The 22,532-nt window shown below is 36.4% G+C and overlaps 1 protein-coding gene and 1 long non-coding RNA gene across 4 annotated transcripts in view; one reads left to right on the plus strand and one right to left on the minus strand.

The window, feature by feature from the left end:
• Positions 1-22,532, plus strand: part of Oct-TyrR (Octopamine-Tyramine receptor) — a 430,474-nt gene that overhangs the window by 247,996 nt on the left and 159,946 nt on the right. The window lies entirely within an intron of this gene.
• On the minus strand, positions 9,312-9,657 carry LOC137252099 (uncharacterized). Its single transcript, XR_010953450.1, has 2 exons — positions 9,522-9,657; positions 9,312-9,463 (listed from the first exon to the last, which is right to left on the minus strand). It is a non-coding gene; the product is annotated as an uncharacterized lncRNA (long non-coding RNA).

The raw sequence follows: 22,532 nt of genomic DNA on the forward strand, positions 1-22,532 counted from the left end.
TTCATTGAAGTGTAAATTGGTTAGGTATTTTAATTATTTTATACGATGTTTAATGATTTAGTTGAAACACAACTTTTCTTTTCTTTAGATTTACCAGAAGTGCAGGCCACCATATTTATTTTCAGGGTTGCCCTCTATTTTCATATCGATAGTTTTACAATATTTATAATAAGGTTGCTTAACTTCTAATAACTTAAGCTACATGTACATAATGGGTTTACAGAAGTAAATTGAAAATTATGTGTGAGTAATGGATTTGCCGAAAATTTTATTAGCAGTATTTTGAATTTTTGTTTCAGTGAAAAAGAAATAAAAGTACCAAATCCGTGCCGAACAAGAACCAAAATTGAGAAAAAGGGACCAGCGGACCATATGGGGTTGAAAAGGGCCATTTTTTGTCCAAATGGACTGAGATGGCAACCGTATTCTCAAATGCAAGATCCACATCAAATATATACACATATAAGTACTTCGACATTAAGAAATACATTGTCGTGTTGTAAGCCAAAGTATTTTTGCATAAAACCTTTTTGACCACCACAATACCACAGAGTAAGTGTAAAATTTCACAAAAATAATAAATTTTTTCTAAAAATCCCACCGAATAACTGCAGTCCTTGTTTACGAATTTAGAAACAATGAGGTTGGCAAACACGAACGAGTATGAAATATAATGTCAAAACGTATATGCACATGGTGGTATTTCAATGCACGAAAATGCTTTAAAAACGCATGAAATTGTTAAATTAAAGTTGAAAAAAATGTTAAAAACTTTAATATAAATAAAAAGCTTCTTTTAGTAACAACAAATACGCCTTATATATTCTATTTATACATCAATTGGTAAGGTTTATCTCACTTTAAAATTTAAGCTAAATAATCTAAATTTTTTTTTGAAATTGAGTAGAGAACTGTGTGAATGTGCGAATTTCATCGATCAGCTGTTAATTGCGCTACTTGGCAAAATTTACAATGATAACCAGGGTATATGTGGAACTTAAGAGCGAATTGAGAGTTTCACAAAAGAACGAAATACCCCGTAAAGGCGTTGCCTGTTTTTTAGAATAGAACAACAACCCTTGCGCGGCGTACAAAAAGCGTAACACTTTAGCCAGGAAAGAAAACGCTATTAGTTTTCAATTACCTTGCGTGGCTTAACACCACAATAGTCCTGGAACTCCTTGAACTCATTGAGCTGGGTGAGAAAGATTTAAATATCAACGTGCCAAACCAGAAGTAATGCATAGAATTTCTTTGTATAAGTTTTGAAGGTGTTAGGCTCACGGCTACGCTAGGCGAGAAGCAATTTTTATTTTCATATATTATACATAGTGTTGTATAACCCATCGAAATATCTAGCCGTTATTAATATTATTATAAAAGAAGAGTTTTTTTTTTTTTAGATTAGTCGGTTATTTTATCAACAATTAACGACAATGTGTTTACCAACACTTTTATTTTTAATGCCTGGCATAAATTATACTATTATTGTTCTGGTAAATTTTATATATATAAGCTATGCTAGCCGAGAAGCAATTTTTATTTTCATATATTATACATAGTGTTGTATAACCCATCGAAATATCTAGCCGTTATTAATATTATTATAAAAGAAGAGTTTTTTTTTTTTTAGATTAGTCGATTATTTTATCAACAATTAACGGCAATGTGTTTACCAACACTTTTCTTTTTAATGCCTGACATAAATTATACTATTATTGTTCTGGTACATTTTATTGACTGAGCAATTTTTTATGGTGAGAGTTCCATTGAAGTAAATTCAAAATTATATGGGGGCTAACGAAAGTGTGGCAAATTTTTGGGCAATATTGTGAAATTTTACCTGTGTGAAAAAGAAAGAAAAGTACCAATCGTGGCTACTGCCTAAAAAGGACCAAAAATGAAGAAAAGGGACCAGCGGACCAAATGGGGTTGAAAGGGCCCATTTTTGGTCCAAATGGATCAAAGTGGCAACCGTGAAAGCGAAGAAAACTACCTTTCAAATTTCTCCACAGACACTGGTGAGTTTTTCGGTGATGACAGCGTTGTTTCATTATTGAAATAACATTTGTAATTTTAGTTGTAAGATTTTGTTTCAATAAAGCACAAACTTTTGTCGTAATATTTTAATCATAAATAAAGATATTTAATCATATACTCGTAGATCGCGTACATAAGTACACGCACCCGGTTATTTGTTTTTGAAATTTGACATTTAAATTTAGAGTGAAAGTATATTCTTCTAAATTCTAAATTTTCTATTTTTCACTGCCTTGCCGACAATTTCCAGTAATTTAGGTTTTTGTCTGTAGCAATTTTGGCGAACACGCACCAAGTCTAAATTTCTTGTTTACTTGAAAAATCCTAAATTTTCCATACAAAATTCAATTTTTTCCGCTGTATACGCTTTACTGCCCTTTTGCTTTGGGCGTCAGCATTGCAATATTTTTTTTACAAACAACGACGTATTATCAATACTTTGAGAAAGAAATGTATGTTTTTATAACAAGGAAATACACTTTAAAATCATTTTCAAGAACATAAAACGCATTAAAATAATTTTTTAAAAAGAAAAGTACGTTCGTATGAACAAAATTAGTAATTTAAAGCAAATATGGTGTACCACACAAAATTTTTTGTATCTGCAATTTCGATGAAACGTTGTAAAAAACAAAGACTTAAGTATTAACAACAGGCTGTCAAGATCATAGTAAAGGTCTACAAGTAGGATATGTAGCAGCACGCACATACACAGCCACGCTTACCTGATAAAATGATTGTTCTTGTTCGTTTTTTTTTTTTTGTGGATGCTATTTGGCACTGTTGTACTTCTTAGGTCCAAGAAAAGTGTAGTTCCTGCTAACGAAAACTGCGTAAAATCTGTATCGTAAAATTACAAAGAAATATCGTTATTTACTTTCAAACGAGCACTTAATTACATCTCTCTTTAAAATCCATATGTTTTGGATAATTTTAATTAACAAATTGTGATACTTTATTACCGGGGACGATTGCTAAAACGCGACCAAAACCGTCGGGGGAGGTATTAATAGACGCGTTTTTGCCTCGCTTCCAATAATTCGAATACCTTTTCGCCTTTGGACTATTGATTACAGGACAAAACGCGTCTTTTCATTTCTCTTTCCACATTTTTGGGACGGTTTACTGCAGTCGACCTCGGTTTCAAACTGTTTTTCGCGGAGAACTTTTGAGCGGGTAGAAAAACTTAGCACCCGTGTTTGTATTCTTAATATTGGAATAACTACGCGTCCAATCGAAGCCTTATAATTTTCTGCAGGACCCATATATGTGCACTACATTTGCATACTAAATTCGTTCAAAAAAATTTACCATCACAGCAACCCATATGTGATATTCCTCTCGGTTTTTTGTTTCCCTGTGTCGTTTTCCACGACAGCAACCCCGGTAATTTTGACACTTCGTTCAGTGTCAAACGCATGTTCCACGCAGGTTCCACTGAGTTCCACAATAGTTTGACACTGACCGAAGTGTCAAAATGCAGTGTGTTAGAAAGAGAAAGGAATTGTTTCCTTCTCATACATATCATACTTGTAAACTTGTACTATGGTCAAGATATAACGGCTTGAACATTTCAATGCTCATTATTGAGGGTCGAAAAAAAATTTTAAACATGAAAACTTCAAATATTTTAAAAATTAAGTTTTTTCCCCTTATCAATGATGTTTGTAATATAATGGAACGGAAGTCTTTTTAACTTTTAAATTTTTTTAGGTATATGTAAGTGCAAAATACATACACAGTATGTCAAAACAAACAAATTTATGGAAGGATCACTAGTGTTGTTTACGGTGCGTTCAATTGTATAATTTTTTTTTGTGCAAATAATAGCTATGTTCCATGTCAAATGGTAAATACAAAATTTGTTTAAATAGAAAATATTTAATTTTTAATAAAAGTTAATAGCCTTGAATATTGTAAATTGCTAGATTTATTGAGCCAAAAGGCTTCAAGATGAATAAAACTTATTTTTTTGTTTATATTCATTTATAATTTATTTGGTCGATATTTCAACTTCAATCTGAAGTCATCATCAGGACTGGGGACAAAACAAAACAATAATAATAATTAAGTTAATATATACTTAAGTACATATTCAAAACAAAGTCACCACTTACACATATGGATATGTATGATCGACTGATTGGAGGAATCACAGAAAAATAACAAATAAGGTAAAAATGCAAGTATAAACAAAAAATACAATAACAACATACATAACAACATGACTTAGTTTAACAATTATGTGTGTGTGCATGTTCCCCTCTTTGGATTGTTGTGCTGCTATCAAATGACCGCCTTATGATGTTGTTGTTTCAAAACCAAATTCCTATAGGCTTGTGCACAATTTTCTGTGTCGATTTTAAAGTTCTTTGTTCATTAGGGGTGTTCAAAATATGTAGCATTTCTAAAGTGAATCGTTTATTATAATGTTTTTCATTCTCTAGAATGGCTACGTATTCAAAGTCAGGGTAGTGTCCTGTGTATAAGTATATATTAAATTAATTATTATTATTGTTTTTTTTTTGTCCCCAGTCCTGATGATGACTTCAGACTGAAGTTGAAATATTGACCAAATAAATTATAAATGAATATAAACAAAAAAATAAGTTTTATTCATCTTGGAGCCTTTTAGCTCAATAAATCTAACAATTTAGAAAATATTTAAAATAAAAACTTCTATAAAAACAGCGTGTTTTTGCTTGCAATGTTATAGATTATTTTATTAGCTTTGATTTAATATATGTATAAACTGAAAGAAAAAGACTGGTAAAATCAACCGAAATACGGGCCAATTCAACCGAAATTTCTGTCAATTTTTATCCATTGCAACAGGATTTTGAATCAACTGCGCACAAATCGTTGATTCGTAATTGACCGTTTTAGTAGTCAAATAAACAAAGTTGTTGCGACAGCTTTGTATAAAAGTACCTATGTTGCCATATAAATATGTAAATAAATGTAAGGCGCGATAACCTTCGAAGGGATTTTAGGCCGAACTTCTCTTCCAATTTGCGTCGTGCTCGTTTTTAATTTTTCTTACAAATTGGCCGGGACGGGACCTACTTGTATTATACCGACTCCGAACGATATCTGCAGGGCATATGAGTTTTTACTGAGAGCATTTCATGGCAGAAATATACTTGGAGTGCTTGCCGAACACTGCCGAGGGGCGACCCCGCTAAGAAAATTTTCTTCTAATTGAAGAAGCTTGTTTCTAAAATTCTGATGTTGCTTTGCCCGGGGTGTGAACCCAGGGTCTTCAGCGTGGTAGGCGGAGCACGCTACAATCACACCACGGCGGCCGCTATATAAATACGTAAATATGTTAATACATGAATACGCCTGCTTGCTACATATACATACATATGAATATAAAAATGAAAATAGTAGTCACAAAACTGATTCTCAATTCTTTCAGTTGCAGCTCAGCTCATTCTCAATTTCTTCTCTCGCATGTAGTTGCCACACATGCAGTTACATGTAGTTCGGCAAGTTTAATTTTCGCAACACTTTAAGTTGAAACGATTCCAAAACAACTCAAACTTTTATTTTGTCGGAAACATCAACTGTTACTAACTTTGGGAAAATCCTGTTGGTTCAAGCAAAACTTTTGCAACAAGAGGGCGCAATTTTGCATTTCGCTTGGACGAGAAGTTGCAAAATTGTACCCGATAGATAGGTGTCCTGGTATCTCATAATTTTTTGCACAGTAATTTCAAAAAAAGGGTTTTTTCGTCTTGTATTGATAACTGAAAAACTAGTTGTTTGTTGTTTTTTTTCGATTTGATGGTTTTCTTATTTTGGTGTTTTTTATTTTTAACAAGTGGCACCACCGTCATAAGTAAAAAGTTGAGAGCACAGTGAGCGTGAAATTTGCTCATGTATTGACAGTTGATCGCCGTTGAAATTACCTGTAAGATCAGTTGTGTTAACAGGAAAATCAGTTAGATTGATTAGGAATCTGTCAATTTTACAAAATTTTGTTAACTTAAGAGCAACAATTTCTTCTGTTGAAATGACTAAACTAATTTGTTCGCTTGACAAAGAGTCGGTCGAATTAACCATAATTCGATCAATTTCAGCGAATCTCCGTTAAGTCAAGAACAACAGAAGCGATTTGTTGATTTTACTAGCACATTTCTTTCAGTCTATATCCTTATATCAAACGTTGCAACTTTACTAATTTTAGACAAAAAAAGCGATGGAGTCGTATGAGTTGATTCATTTACATCGGATTGTGGATAGCGTAGCCTGTATTGGATCGGCTAAGGGTTTTTTGTTTTTTTTTTTGAAAATCGGACAAAGTCTTCTCTCGCAGAACACTGAATACTGTGAATGACGTAGCCGGTGTTGGATCGATAAGGGTTATTTTTTTGAAGCGTGGCCGAAATTTGTGACTCAGTAGACTTATGATATATCATAAGAACGCTCATTTCATTTGGAAGTAGCTAAGACCACTTTTGCATTAAGTTAGTTGACCTATTTTTTGAGAAAAATTTAAAAAAAAAAAAAAATTTGAATAAATAATGATTAAAATTGTGAACAATTTGAGGTCCACGTAATAGCTTTGGAGACATTTTGACTTTAAAATACGATAGTTCAACCTTTTGATGATAACCCACACAGTTTGTACCCGATAAGTACTGAGCAGCATAATTCCTTAGAAAAATTTTTATAATTTTATGATGAATTTATTAAATATCCAGATCTATTAATGTGGCTGGACATAGGTAATTTTATGAAAAGTACTGACACCAAGTAATCGTGCACTTTCGTAAACCTATGAACACACGAAACCTTAACCAATTTAAAATTCAACATTAAGAACTCGACTAGTAAATGGATTCGCGTATAATTTTCATTAGTAAATAATGGAGATGCCAAAACGAAATGTACTCATTGAGCATGTTAACTTATTCATTCCATATGTTCGGAATATTCGTATGCATTTAAGAATTTGTGGAATTGTTTTATATTTGCAACATTATGTATATACTTATTTAGAATATTCGGACCTCGTGAGGTAGTATGAAACTAACGTGTTCCGAATATTCTAAATTAACGGTTTATCCGGAAAACTTCAATGAATACTTCAACGAAAGAGAGCTTTCCGAAATTTCAGAATAAAAAGGTAAATACGCACTATGTAGCAGGACCGCGCAAAAGCTTAACTCTTCTGTCAAAGTCAAGGCCAGAATATAAAGTTCTAAGATAACAAGCCGTTTTCGTTTATTTTTTGTCAGCTCATTGCGGCTGCTGAGTAGAGTATCAACCCATGTCGGCTGCCAATTCGAAATCGGCCAATCTCAAAATATTTTTCAAAAGTTTCCCATTTCAGGATTTGTCCCACAAAACGCCCTATATCAGAATAATGTTGAAGAACGCCTTATTTCAGAATGCTTTTCATTAACTCCTTTTTAAGTCAAAATGCATTAAACTTATGCTCAGATAGTGAGTTTTTGAAACAAATTTTAAGAAAGGATATATTTGAATAAATACTAACGTACGGCATTCTTCAAACAAATTCTGAAAAAATAACGAAACCAACATATGTAACTCTTTACCGATTCAGGGAATATTTAGTAGAAAATGAATTATTTCCCCCACATAATTTACAAATTTATTATCACTACTAATATACTACTAACGGTACATTTCTACTACAATTTTCGTTGAAGGGCATTGAATTATTCCCCGTTTTCCTTACTTCGTAAAAGCAACGCATCCAGATTTTTAAATTTGGGAGTGTCAAAGCTCTGTCATGGGGTTTCCCTTGGTTTCGATTTTTCGAAACTGAGAATCACATGCTTAAATTCATGACTACGCCTTCTTCAAATGCAAATAACTGAACGACTGCTGATGCCTGAACATTTTTTGTATATATTAATATTTATCATCTTTACTCTACTTTAACTATCGCTAAAATTAATAAAAAAATTTTTGGGTGAAAATTTAAAATTTCCATTTTTAACAAAATATCAAATTTTGATTTGATGATAAATCTTTTTTCTACAGTTATCGCTGTATATGCGCCATTGCTATGAAAAATAGCAGAAACAAATTCATAAAAATTAACAAGGAAACTTAGACACTTGAAACGCGCGCGTTATTTAAATAAAATTGTATAACCTTTAATGCGGCGTACGTAAAGTTTGTTTGAATATCGCATGAAAGATCCTGTCAAGCGTGCGGCTTCATACCTGGTAAATCTTCCATGACTATATAATTCACTATGCGCCAAATCTTGGAAATTCCCGCGAAAAGGGAATTGACACACATTACCTGTTGACGTTGGGCACCACTATCAGCACAATCAGAACTGGGAAGAACCTCTCCGAGCCGTTCAAAACTAAACGAAGTTTCAGATAGGGTGACCATCTATCTGCTTACTGCAAACTGTAAAAGGAAGCGGAAAAGATGGGTTTGATGGTGGATGAGGACAAAACGAAGTACCTGCTGTCATCTAGCAAAGATTCACCGTATTTGTGCCTTGGCAACAACGCCAATGTTGGCAGCCATAACTTCGAAATTGTGAAAGACTTTGCTTATTTGGGAACCAGCATCACGCAAACAACAACATCAGATTTGAAATCTGGCGAAGAATCACTCTTGCCTATAAATACTTCTTTGGACTAGTTAGGCAATTGAAAAGTAAAGTCCTCTCTCTCTACAGGTGACTTCTCATACCCGTCATGCTATATGGCCTGGTTTGGGTGTGTTGGAGAGAAAAGTTCTTCGAAATATTTACGGACAACTCTGCGTTGCCGACGGTGAGCATCGAAGAAGATTTAATGATCAGCTGTACGAGCTTTACAAAGATTTCAACAATTGTGCTAGAAAATAAACTTTATGTTAAACAAACATTTTTAAGCGGTCAACAGTTTTTTAGTTATTTGTACTAGAAACTGGTGTAGTCATGTACTTGAGTACGAGATTCATAATTTCGAAAAAATTGAGAAAAGGGGGAAAAATATTTTTCTGCGAAATAAAAAATAATATGTATTTTTTTTTTTTTTCTTGATAAAATTAAAGAAAAACACGATAACAGGGAAATCTGTTATTATGATGATGGCTGAACTTTCGTGGAATCAGCGTTATAATATTATGGAACGGTAGAATCGGATATATAGTTCACTTGGGAAATGTACCCCATATATGTTGTTTTCATACACATACATCTATTGCAAACAATTTCCTTAAATCGCGATTTTCGGAGTATTCGATAAATTCCGTCTGCGAAGGACAATCTGGTAAATCTTGAATAAATGTATGCTGAGAAAATGCCTAATGTAATTTTATTTTTTCTAATACATACTTCCTTAGCATGTAAGAAGATACACATTCGCAAACAATTAACATCCTTTCGTAAATAACTTTCTGTTTTATCCGCTTCTCTTAAGTCATCTGAAATTATATACTTCTGAAGATATGTGTGCTTACACAATTGCCAATCGATAACTTAATTCATTGAGACTCACGTAAATTGGTACAGGTGAGATCTAAGCAATGCTGTGTCAAACGCCCCATTTCTTTAAATAACTCCTCATTGTTGACACAAAATATTTCCCCAATGCCAAAAATAATAAGTAGACCCAAAATCATGGCGAATCTCCAAACAAAAATTACACACCAAAGTATAGTTTTTATGCGCTTAGGTCCTTTACCAAACTTGCCGCCAATCGTCTTCAATTTGCAAAGTACTTTTGTCGCTGTTTAACTGAAAACTTCATGAACAAATACCATTTTATAGCTTCAGGTAAAATCGATCATGCAACCCAACGCACAAACATATGTATGTATCGTCCAAGCTTCTAACGGAAAATCAACGAACCTAAGAGTATCAACTAATTCACCCATAGCTGTTAGAATCGAAGCTTGTACATAACAATGGAAGAGATGGTTTCTGCCATGTGGGGACATACCGCATCCAGGACATACCACACGTGGGGGCTCTGTATAAATGATAATTAGCCTGTTATAGTATCCAGATAGAAGCTATAAATGAGTGACGCTTGTTGGATATTAGAACCTGATACCAAGCTTCACTGGCTGAGTGCAATTCTCATGCTTTCATTTCGGTCGGTCAAAACCTTACCCGCTTAACAATTGGAGCCTACACCTATGCCTCGGTTTGCAGTTGTGTGCTCTCCTCATGATTAGTGAAAGGACTTTTAGAAAAAGTATCAATACCGGTACTCCTTTAAAATATTCGCACCAAAGTATCGATGCTATTTCTCATACTTAGTAAAAAGTATCGAGTATACTCAATCCAAGTGAGTACTTCGGAATTTTCACCAAAAGTGAAGAAACTTAACGAGATCGTATGTTTTGAATTTAGTAGAAAACAAGTAAGGAAGTTTAAATTTGGACAAAACCGAACATTATATACCGAGATGTGTGCTTTTAAATATATTTTAAGAATATGTTTAAAGCGAAACGTCACGAACATTAAATGATTTAAAAGAAACTAGTAATATATATTAAAATATCATGTTTCGTTAGAGGCTATACAATATTTGCTATCTAAAAACGCCTTACATACATACTTCCAAATTTCGATAAATTTGGTCTACTTTCCATCGACTTATGGCATTTCAAAAAAAAATTTCAGTTAGAAAAAAGTTTTTCTAAACGGGGTCGCAAGCACTCCAAGTGTAATTCTGTCATGAAAAGCTTCTCGATGAAAATTAATCTACCTTACAGCTGCCTTTCGGAGTCGACATTAAATATGTATGTAGGTCTCGTCCCCCAAACTTCTAAAGAAAATTAAAAATAGCACGACTTAAATTGGAAGACAAGCTCGGCATAAATCTCCACGAAACAAGTATTTTTTATAGCGTTAATCATTTTGGGGAGATATTAACTAAATAGAAGGGGAACTGAACGACTCTGGTATGGGCGTTTGCATTTACGTATTTCAAGGGTTTGTTAAGCGGAATACAAAGCTTTAGAGCATCACGACTTCCCAAACCCTATTGTCAACCCTCCAACCCGAGGCGAAACCTTTTACAAATGTGAATGTATAACTCACAGCAGGCGAGGTCGGGCTAGTACCTTAAACGTGCTTGGCATCGGAACGTACTTGATTTATATTGGGCAAATTATCATTCAAAATTAACTCCCCATGAGTGATTAAACTCATACATTTTTCACAAATTTTTTAAAATAACTCTGAGTTAAAAAAATAACTTGCCGTTCTGCAAGTGGGCCTTAGTGTTTGAAAATTTAATCATACAATATGAACCACTGGTATTGGAAGCACGCAACATGAAAATCCGAAGGCCGGTTAGGAGCAAGAGAAACAGAGGGAAGTGTAATGATAGACTGAGGGACACGAAGCAAGAGGCGAAGTGAGAGAAAAAGTTGATCTTATTGAATCGTAATGATTATTAATTTAGGGTTAACACAAGTTCGGGCGTAACAACGTATGGCGGGTCATAATATATTTTGTTTTTTTTTTTTTGTTTTAATTTTCAACCATAGCGACACTGCCAATATATTTAAAGAACTTTATTTTAAAATATAGAATTAATAGTTGGAATTTTTTGTAGTGAGCATAATTTATCTTGTGTTTACTGGGCGTACAATAAATTAAAACTCATATCATTTGACATGGTTCTTTGATTAAATTTATGCGAAATCAAGCGTTACTGGACGACCGAGGTTGTATCAGGCTACGATACACTACACTTAAAAAAATGATAATACAACAATCAGTCAGCAGTTTAAAGGTCTCGATATTAGAGTCCGTATTACAAATCGAATTTGCTTCAAAATTCAGATTATACCAGTATTCGCGAAAATGTGTACATAGATACCTACATATACAAATCTGGCTTTGAAACAAACCCAAAAAGAATCAAAAATCTAAAAATGGAAACTTGTAGTTCAAGGGCTCGTGACTGCCAGTCTTTGTCATTTTATAAAAGCTGAAATATCAGTCAGAAGTTACTACTTACTTACTTACATATACTACATTGTTAAATAAGAGAACACTTTTACTACCTACAGAATTTTTATACTCAGTTGAGCAGAGCTCACAGAGTATATTAACTTTGATTGGATAACGGTTGGTTGTACAGGTATAAAGGAATCGAGATAGATATAGACTTCCATATATCAAAATCATCAGTATAGAAAAAAAATTCGATTGAGCCATGTCCGTCCGTCCGTCCGTCCGTCTGTCCGTTAACACGATAACTTGAGTAAATTTTGAGGTATCTTGATGAAATTTATGTAGGTTTCTGGGCATTCATCTCAGATCGCCATTTAAAATGAACGATATCGGACAATAACCACGCCCACTTTTTCGATATCGAAAATTTCGAAAAATCGAAAAAGTGCGATAATTCATTACCAAATACGGATTAAGCGATGAAACTTGGTAAGTTAGTTGAACTTATGACGCAGAATAGAAAAATCGTAAAATTTTGGACAATGGGCGTGGCACCGCCCACTTTTAAAAGAAGGTAATTTAGAAGTTTTGCGAGCTGATATAGACTGTTATTTGGCAGTCGTTGAAGATATCATGATGAAATTTGGCAGGAACGTTACTCTTATTACTATATCTCTGCTTACTAAAAATTAGCAAAATCGGAGAACGACCACGCACACTTTTTAAAAAAAAATTTTTTAAATTCAAATTTTAAAAGAAAAGCTAATATCTTTACAGTATATAAGTAAATTATGCCAACATTCAACTCCAGTAATGATATGGTGCAACAAAATACAAAAATAAAAGTAAATTTCAAAATGGGCGTGGCTCCGCCCTTTTTCATTTAATTTGTCTAGGATACTTTTAATGCCATAAGTCGAACAAAAATTTACCAATCCTTGTGAAATTTGGTAGAGGCTTAGATTCTAGGACTATAACTGTTTTCTGTGAAAAAGGGCGAAATCGGTTGAAGCCGCGCCCAGTTTTTATACACAGTCGACCGTCTGTCCTTCCGCTCGGCCTTTAACACGATAACTTGAGAAAAAATCGATGCATCTTTACTAAACTCAGTTCACGTACTTATCTGAACTCACTTTGTATTGGTATAAAAAATGGCCGAAATCCGACTATGATCACGCCCAATTTTTCGATATCAAAAATTACGAAAAATGAAAAAAATGCCATAATTATATACCAAATACGAAAAAAGGGATGAAACATGGTAATTGCATTGGTCTGTTGATGCAAAATATAACTTTAGAAAAAAACTTGGTAAAATGGGTGTGACACCTACCATATTAAGTAGAAGAAAATGAAAAAGTTTTGCAGGGCGAAATCAAAATCCCTTGGAATCTTGGAAGGAATACTGTTCGTGGTATTACATATATAAATAAATTAGCGGTACCCGACAGATGAAGTTCTGGATCACCCTGGTCCACATTTTGGTCGATATCTCGAAAACGCCTTCACATATACAACTGAGGGCCACTCCCTTTTAAAACCCTCATTAATACCTTTAATTTGATACCCATATCGTACAAACACATTCTAGAGTCACCCCTGGTCCACGTTTATGGCGATATCTCGAAAAGGCGTCCACATATAGAACTAAGGCCCACTCCTTTTTAAAATACTCATTAACACCTTTCATTTGATACCCATATCGTACAAAAAAAACATAGTCACCCCTGGCCCGCCTTTATGGCGATATCCCGAAAAGGTATCCACCTATGGAACTAAGGCCCACTCCCTTTTAAAATACTCATTAACACCTTTCATTTGATACCCATATCGTACAAACAAATTCTAGAGTCACCCCTGGTCCATCTGTATGGCGATATCTCGAAAAGGCGTCCACCTATAGAACTAAGGCCCACGCCCTTTTAAAATACGCATTAACACCTTTCATTCGATACCCATATTGTACAAACGCATTCTAGAGTCACCCCTGGTCCACGTTTATGGCGATATCCCGAAAAGGCGTCCACCCATAGAACTAAGGCCCACTCCCTTTTAAAACACTTATTAACACCTTTCGTTTGATACCCATATTGTACAAACGCATTCTAGAGTCAACCCTGGTCCACTTTTATAACGATATTCCGAAAAGGCGTCCACCTATAGAACTAAGGCCCACTCCCTTTTAAAATACTCATTAACACCTTTCATTTGATACCCATATAGTACAAACAAATTCTAGAGTCACCCCTGGTCCACCTTTATGGCGATATCTCGAAAAGGCGTCCACATATAGAACTAAGGCCCACGCCCTGTTAAAATACTCATTAATACCTTTCATTTGATACCCATATAGTACAAACAAATTCTAGAGTCACCCCTGATCCACCTTTATGGCGATATCTCGAAAAGGCTTCCACATATAGAACTAAGGCCCACGCCCTCTTAAAATACTCATTAACACCTTTCATTTGATACCCATATCGTACAAACAAATTCTAGTGTCACCCCTGGTCCACATTTATGGCGATATCTCGAAAAGGCGTCCACCCATAGAACTAAGGCCCACTCCCTTTTAAAACACTTATGAACACCTTTCGTTTGATACCCATATTGTACAAACGCATTCTAGAGTCAACCCTGGTCCACTTTTATAACGATATTCCGAAAAGGCGTCCACCTATAGAACTAAGGCCCACTCCCCTTTAAAATACTCATTAACACCTTTCATGTGATACCCATATAGTACAAACACATTCTAGAGTCACCCCTGGTCCACCTTTATGGCGATATCTCGAAAAGGCGTCCACATATAGAACTAAGGCCCACGCCCTGTTAAAATACTCATTAATACCTTTCATTTGATACCCATATAGTACAAACAAATTCTAGAGTCACCCCTGGTCCACCTTTATGGCGATATCTCGAAAAGGCTTCCACATATAGAACTAAGGCCCACGCCCTCTTAAAATACTCATTAACACCTTTCATTTGATACCCATATCGTACAAACAAATTCTAGAGTCACCCCTGGTCCCCTTTATGGCGATATCACGAAACGGCGTCCACCTATGGAAATAAGGATCACTCCCTCTTAAAATACTCATTAACACCTTTCATTTGATACCCATATCGTACAAACAAATTCTAGAGTCAACCCTGATCCACCTTTATGGCGATATCCCTAAATGGCGTCCACCAATAGAACTATGGCCCACTCCCTCTTAAAATACTCTTTAATACCTTTCATTTGATACACATGTCATACAAACACATTCCAGGGTTACCCTCGGTTCATTTTCCTACCATGGTTATTTTCCCTTATGTTGCCACCATAGCTCTCAACTGAGTATGTAATGTTCGGTTACACCCGAACTTAACCTTCCTTACTTGTTATTTTTTAATTTTTATTTTCTATTTTGTTACGAGTTAAGATAGGATAGGAAAGCTTTGCCGATGAATGAGAATCATGACAAAAACACCGAAAGATTGATTTGATTCAAAATTAGTTCTAAACTGCTTCAAAAGAAGAGGTTCATAATGTCTTGACGCTAGAAATCAATCCATTCAGTAATAAAGTCATAAATATTACGCCTAGCATTTCTCTACGTCTTGCAAGATTTCGAAGAGTGATAAACTTCAGCCGACTGGTATAAGGGGGAAGATTATATGCAGAACCACACTGAAAACCCCTTCAAGAGAAGAGTAAAAATTTATTTTGTATTGATTTAATCTATCTGCATGAACTCGAAATTGAGGATTACACACTTTTGATCCGTATTCTAGTCTAACTAATATAGTAAAAAAGGCTTTAGTTACATAAGGGTCACTAAATTTTTTGGACCATCGTTTTACGTTCAGCAGCATTGAGTTTATATTAAGATACTGAAATATTTTACTATAGTATAAATATCATTAATCAATAGCAAGAACCGAATTTAAACAATATTGCGGCCCTGTGGGACGCCAGAGGGAACATCAATGACATTGGAAAGAGTATTTTTGTTAAATAATGTTTGTGCTCGACCGCAGAGATACGACGAGATCGACTGGGTGAGACCAGATTGGAAGTTAAGCTGATCCAGCTTGTCAAATGCTTAACCGAAACCAGTATAAATAATATCGGTGTGAAACTTTCTCTAAGTCCATTAGAAACATGAGTTGTGAATTCAAGCAGATTTGTAATGGTAGATTTGCCTCCTTCGATTAGGAACCCATGTACAAGCAAATATCTCCATAAGTTCAATTATTTTCGAATAGGTCGGTCCTTGGTCCTCGTCACGGAAAAAAAGTTTCTCAAATATTGATTTGGTCACAGAGGTACCCCTATACATAGTTTCAAGAAAATCGCACATAACTTAGATTTTCTGGAATAGGTATCTCTCCTGAAAAAACATTTCTCAAATAATAAGCCAGTCATGGGGGTACCCCTGTGGAAAGTTTCAAGCAATTAAGCGTTTCTGGAATTAACCGTTTCTCAAATTGGGCAAAGGGCTGAGCTGAATTTCAAGCGAATCCCACGGTAAATAAGATTTTTGTAGTTCGGTCTTAAATCCACTTTCCTGAAATAATTAAAATTAAATAAATGCAAGGCGCGATAACCTTCCAAGAGAATTTAGGCCGAACTTTTCCTCCAATTCGCCTCGTGTTCCTTATTAATTTTCCCTGCAAATTGGCGGGACGGGATCTAAATGTTTTATGCCGACTCCGAACAGTACCTGCAAGGCATATGAATTTTCGCTGAAAAGCTTTTCATGGAAAAAATACACTCGGAGTGTTTGCCAAATCACAGCCGGGGGGCGATCCCGCTTAGAAAAACTTTTTTCTAATTGAAAAAGTGTTTTTCTAAATGTTCAATGTTTTTTTCCGGAACGCAGGATCTTCGGTGTGGTAATCGGAGCACGCTACCTCCACACCACGGCAACCGCCTGAAATAAAAGTTTCTAAAATAGTGAGCCAGTCAAGGAGGTACCCCTGCATCAATTTCAATGAAAACGCTCGATAAAACACAATTTGTTAGAAAAGTTCGACGACCCCCGTTCATTATCGGAATGAAAAGTTTTTCAAATATTAACTGGGCCAAAGAGGTAGCCCTACACCAAATGTCAAGCAAATCGCACCATTAATCAAATTTTATCGAAGAGGTCCCTGATAGTCAAGAAAGTACCCTGTACCAAAGGTCAAGGAAATTGCATAATAAATTATTTTTTTTTAAACAGGTTGACACCTGGTTCACTTCTCGGAAAGATAAGAAGGAACATCTAAAGCGTCCTCAAATCCTCTTGAACACGTACACAAAGTTTCATCAAAATCGGTCCAGTCGTCCTTCCTCCTTCTACAGAAGAAATACATATAGTTACACTCTAAAGCGAAAATCGTAAATTTACTACCAAAATGGTACGTGAACAAATTAAATACTCACTTGGTGTTTCTTCGCTACACTTCACAGTAGGGAATAAAAGATTTTAGGATTTTTCTTAAAACGTTATAAATTTCTTCAATATTATTTAATAATTAATGTTTATCCTTTTACTTTTGATAAATATTGAAATTAGATATTCGCTATTCACAACTTCACGATATTAACTTTTAACAAGTAAGGAAGGTTAAGTTCGGGTGTAACCGAACATTATATACTCAGTTGAGAGCTATGGTGGCAACATAAGGGAAAATAACCATGTAGGAAAATGAACCGAGGGTAACCCTGGAATGTGTTTGTATGACATGTGTATCAAATGAAAGGTATTAAAGAGTATTTTAAGAGGGAGTGGGCCATAGTTCTATAGGTGGACGCCATTTAGGGATATCGCCATAAAGGTGGATCAGGGTTGACTCTAGAATTTGTTTGTACGATATGGGTATCAAATGAAAGGTGTTAATGAGTCTTTTAAAAGGGAGTGATCCTTATTTCCATAGGTGGACGCCGTTTCGTGATATCGCCATAAAGGGGACCAGGGGTGACTCTAGAATGCGTTTGTACTATATGGGTATCAAATTAAAGGTGTTAATGAGTATTTTAAGAGGGCGTGGGCCTTAGTTCTATATGTGGACGCCTTTTCGAGATATCGCCATAAAGGTGGACCAGGGGTGACCCTAGAATTTGTTTGTACTATATGGGTATCAAATAAAAGGTGCTAATGAGTATTTTAAAAGGGAGTGGGCCTTAGTTCTATATGTGGACGCCTTTTCGAGATATCGCCACAAAGGTGGACCATAGGTGACTCTAGAATTTGTTTGTACTATATGGGTATCAAATGAAAGGTGTTAATGATTATTTTAAAAGGGAGTGGGCCTTAGTTCTATGTGTGGACGCCTTTTCGAGATATCGCCTTAATGTGGACCAGGGGTGACTCTAGAATTTGTTTGTACGATATGTGTATCAAATGAAAGGTGTTGATGAGTATTTTAAGAGGGCGTGGGCCTTAGTTCTATATGTGGAAGCCTTTTTGAGATATCGCCATAAAGGTGGACCAGGGATGACTCTAGAATTTGTTTGTACTATATGGGTATCAAATGAAAGGTATTAATGAGTATTTTAACAGGGCGTGGGCCTTAGTTCTATATGTGGACGCCTTTTCGAGATATCGCCATAAAGGTGGACCAGGGATGACTCTAGAATTTGTTTGTACTATATGGGTATCAAATGAAAGGTGTTAATGAGTATTTTAAAAGGGAGTGGGCTTTAGTTCTATAGGTGGACGCCTTTTCGGAATATCGTTATAAAAGTGGACCAGGGTTGACTCTAGAATGCGTTTATACAATATGGGTATCAAACGAAAGGTGTTAATACGTGTTTTAAAAGGGAGTGGGCCTTAGTTCTATGGGTGGACGCCTTTTCGGGATATCGCCATAAACGTGGACCAGTGGTGACTCTAGAATGCGTTTGTACAATATGGGTATCAAATGAAAGGTATTAATGAGTATTTTAAAAGGGCGTGGGCCTTAGTTCTATATGTGGACGCCTTTTCGAGATATCGCCATAAACGTGGACCAGGGGTGACTCTAGAATGTGTTTGTACGATATGGGTATCAAATTAAAGGTATTAATGAGGGTTTTAAAAGGGAGTGGCCCTCAGTTGTATATGTGAAGGCGTTTTCGAGATATCGACCAAAATGTGGACCAGGGTGATCCAGAACTTCATCTGTCGGGTACCGCTAATTTATTTATATATGTAATACCACGAACAGTATTCCTTCCAAGATTCCAAGGGCTTTTGATTTCGCCCTGCAAAACTTTTTCATTTTCTTCTACTTAATATGGTAGGTATCACACCCATTTTACCAAGTTTTTTTCTAAAGTTATATTTTGCGTCAACAGACCAATACAATTACCATGTTTCATCCCTTTTTTCGTATTTGGTATATAATTATGGCATTTTTTTCATTTTTCGTAATTTTCGATATCGAAAAATTGGGCGTGATCATAGTCGGATTTCGGCCATTTTTTACACCAATACAAAGTGAGTTCAGATAAGTAAGTGAACTGAGTTTAGTAAAGATACATCGATTTTTTCTCAAGTTATCGTGTTAAAGGCCGAGCGGAAGGACAGACGGTCGACTGTGTATAAAAACTGGGCGCGGCCTCAACCGATTTCGCCCTTTTTCACAGAAAACAGTTATCGTCCTAGAATCTAAGCCTATACCAAATTTCACAAGGATTGGTAAATTTGTGTTCGACTTATGGCATTAAAAGTATACTAGACAAATTAAATGAAAAATGGCGGAGCCACGCCCATTTTCTTTTATTTTTGCATTTTGTTGCACCATATCATTACTGGAGTTGAATGTTGGCATAATTTACTTATATACTGTAAAGATATTAACTTTTCTTTTAAAATTTGAATTTAAAAAAATTTTTTTTAAAAAGTGTGCGTGGTCGTTCTCCGCTTTTTTTAATTTTTAGTAAGCAGAGATATAGTAATAAGGGTAACGTTCCTGCCAAATTTCATCATGATATCTTCAACGACTGCCAAATAACAGCTCGCAAAATTTCTAAATTACCTTCTTTTAAAAGTGGGCGGTGCCACGCCCATTGTCCAAAATTTTACCATTTTTCTAATCTGCGTCATAAGTGCAACTAACTTAACAAGTTTCATCGCTTAATCCGTATTTGGTAATGAATTATCGCACTTTTTCGATTTTTCGAAATTTTCGATATCGAAAAAGTGGGCGTGGTTATTGTCCGATATCGTTCATTTTAAATAGCGGTCTGAGATGAATGCCCAGGAACCTACATACCAAATTTCATCAAGATACCTCAAAATTTACTCAAGTTATCGTGTTAACGGACAGACGGACGGACGGACATGGCTCAATCGAATTTTTTTTCGATACTGATGATTTTGATATATCGAAGTCTATATCTATCCCGATTCCTTTATACCTGTACAACCAACCGTTATCCAATCAAAGTTAATATACTCTGTGAGCTCTGCTTAACTGAGTATAAAAATATATACAAGAGGTAAACTCAAAACAAATGTATATATCAGAAGACGCTTTCGCGGTTGCCGATTGATAGTGCTAGACTAGCAAATGGAATCTTGTTCATGCGCGATGGCAGTGGTGGATGTTCGTTCGCCTTTCCATTCGCCGCGTACGGCTGCGCATAGGAATTGCCGCCGACTAATGGGGATGGAGGCGGCTTAAACATCGTTTCCGTGGTGTCGTCTGGTAGTATAAGAGCAGACAGAGAAACGAGAAGTAGTTGGATACAGCGGATGATAAACGGAAAGTTAATACTGAAAGTTAATTATTAAAGGAAAATGTATATAAGTTAAAGTGCTGTGCTCGAAAGTGCTCCATTGGAAGGAAGCACAGTTTAACTAAAGGGCGCATGACAAGCCCATTTTGGGTGCGAACCTCTACAACCCAAATATGATTGTCAGGGCTGAGGCGAACGTTCTCGATTCGTCCCATACGCCACTTGGTGGGTGGGAGCGAATCCTCTTTAATTACGACGAGGTCGCCTGGTAAAGGATTTCGCTGTGGCGTTTGCCATTCATAGCGCTGCTGAAGGTTCTTCAGGTAATCCTCTTTCCAGCGTCGACTGAATTGGTGATGAAGCGATTTGAGTTTTTCCCATCGATTTATCCAGGAGAGGTCTTCCGCGTTTGGCTCAGGAATGGCTAATAGCGGTGCACCTCGAAGGAAGTGACGCGGAGTGAGCGCTGTGAAGTCAGCTGGGTCCTGGGGTAGTGAGGTTAGAGGCCTCGAATTGAGAACTGATTCAATACGCACCAACAGCGTCGTGAATTCTTAGAATGTAAACTTGTGGGATGCAGCGGTTTTTTGAAATGGGTTTTAAAACTTTTTACTGCGGATTCCCACAAGCCGCCCATATGAGGGGCACTGAGTGGAATATACTGCCAGTTTATTCCCTGGGAAGCATATTTCTGCACAATGTCCGCGGAGCATTTGTTAAGAAATTTAACGAAGTCGCGTTCAAGTGCGCGTTGAGCGCCAATGAACGTTTTACCATTGTCGCTCATCATTTTTGAGGGATAATCTCGTCTGCCAACGAATCGGGCGAATGCTGCTCGAAAGGCTTCGGAAGTAAGGTCCGAGCATAGCTCGAGGTGTACTGCCTTTGTGGAAAAACAGACGAATACAGCCACGTACCCCTTTATGATGGTGGTCGACCTCAGAACCGACGCTTTTATTTGGAATGGACCTGCAAAGTCTACTCCTGTTGTGGAAAAGGGGTTTTGCGTGCGCGTTTTCTGTTTGAAAGGCGTGCACGACTTGCATTGAAAAATGCATTCCTTTATAAGAGGCTTTAGTTTTGGTACGTAGTACTCTTGCCTCACCATTTGGAGCATTAACCGAATTTCTGCATGAAGAAGCAGGCGTTGTAAAAACTTTAGATACAACTGGCAGAGCCTTGAATCCGAAGAAGGATTACTGGATGATTCTCGTTGTATGGTAATGTAGAATGTTCCAATCGGCCACCGATACGAAGGAGGCCGTCACCATCGAAAAAGGGTTAAGAGCCAGAAGGGAACGTTGCCAATTGTCATTTTGTTTTGTAGGGCGTTCTTTTCCGCCCCGAAATGGAGAGATTGTGCCATTGCCACAAGCCGCGTTTTTGCATGTTGCAACTCTTTATGGATCAGATGGGGATTATGTGTTGTTGCCACCGATTTTGATTTGTTGAAGGCATGGTTCACAAAGCGGAACACGTATGCAATCACAAGAGAGCTCGAGAGTATGAGGAGAAACGTTGAAGAATATCGTCCTCTTCCTCGAGTGCGTGATATGCTTCGACCTTGCGTTTCTCGGGTGGAGAAGCGCTACCTGCTTTCGGCTTTGGCCATGCCGAAATGTGGTAAGAAAGCCATTGTGGTCCGTGCCACCAAAGGGAGGAACCTATCAAATCATGAGGCGTGCAACCACGTGTGCCAAGATCAGCAGGGTTGTCTTGGCTAGATACACGGCGCCAGGTGCCGTTAGGAAGATGCTCTCGAATTTGAGAGGTACGGTTGGCCACATAAGTCTTCCAGGTCGATGGAGATTTTTCTAGCCAGGCTAGTACAATCTTAGAATCTGACCATAAAAATGTGTTGCATGCTTGTAAGTTGAGCTGTTTTCGAACAGT

This window comes from Eurosta solidaginis, chromosome 5 (genome assembly GCF_040869045.1).
Source record: "Eurosta solidaginis isolate ZX-2024a chromosome 5, ASM4086904v1, whole genome shotgun sequence".
Taxonomy (NCBI): Eukaryota; Metazoa; Arthropoda; class Insecta; order Diptera; family Tephritidae; genus Eurosta; species Eurosta solidaginis.